Here is a 1,237-nt window from a genome sequence, read left to right on the forward strand (position 1 = left end):
GCTTGCCAGCTCAGGGACACCTTGCCAAGGGAGGGCAGAGGAAGGGCATGAGCTCAGCCGACACCGCCAGGGCTGGGTGGTAATTGAGTTAAACAGAACTCCGTCCCTGGCCTGGCTGGGGACAGGGAGCAAGCGCGGGGAAGGGGACGGCCCCCGTGGCCCCACGGGGCGCCGGTCATCCCGACCAGCTCAGGGTACTTCCCTGGATGCTCACCATGCAGGCTCGGCACCACCAGCCAGGGCGGCCGCCTCCATCCCTCCCAGGCAGCAGGGATGTGGGTGTGACGCCCCAAGCGCACCCTTTTTGGGGGTGTCCCCTGTCATGCCCTCCTCTCGCCAGGCCTGAGGAGCTACCTTGAGCATCCCCACCCCAACCACAACAGCCGAAGGTGCTAACAAACCCCTCCGTGGGCAGCCCTGCACGGACACGCGTGTACATCACAGCCATGGCCAGGCAGAAGAAAAATCCAGACACCCCAGGAGGACGTTCCCATTTCCCTGCCATCCGTGGGATACAGGACTGGCACCCCAGACACCCCCTGTCCTGCCACCACCGAGTCCTGGGGAGGTTCCCCGGCTGCTCCCTGCTGGCCGGCCTGGGACCACCAGTTCCAAGGCTGTGCCCACCCAGCATCACCCAGCCCCTGGAGAAGCCACCTTGCCCCAGGAGCACGCTCCCCTGGTGGCACCGGCACCAAAGGCCAAGGGGACAAAGAAAGCTATTTCAGGCTGTTCCCGGACAAGCACTCCCTGGACACGGACACTTTTGTGACAGGGAATGTCACTGCAGGTGGAAACGCGGCACAAAAGGGCACAGGTGAGCAGAAGGCACCGCTGGCCAGAAGAGGCTGGGGAGATCACAGAATGGTCAGGGTTGGAAGGGACCTCTGGAGATCATCTAGTCCAAATGACTAGATGAGTGCCAGCACGTAGGCACCAGCCTGGTCAGCAGCCAAAGAGCTCCTGGCCATGGGGCAGACCTAGGAGAGGGCAGGAGGTGACAATTCTGGCAAGAAGACCCACCATCATGGCTTGAAGGAGAACCATGGTGAGCGACCAAGTGACCTGTGGCCAGGCAAGAGCCAGTCCCACTGTGGGAAAGCCTGGTCCTAGAGCTGCAGGTGGTCACCGCCACAGTGCCACAGCCGACCCCTCTTGACTTTATATTTTGCAGAAACCAGCAAAGCCAGCGCCCCCCAAAAAAAACCCGGCAGCCCAACGCCGCAGATCATACGCA

Source organism: Charadrius vociferus, unplaced genomic scaffold, assembly GCF_000708025.1.
Source record: "Charadrius vociferus isolate BGI_N301 unplaced genomic scaffold, ASM70802v2 scaffold1429, whole genome shotgun sequence".
NCBI lineage: Eukaryota > Metazoa > Chordata > Aves > Charadriiformes > Charadriidae > Charadrius > Charadrius vociferus.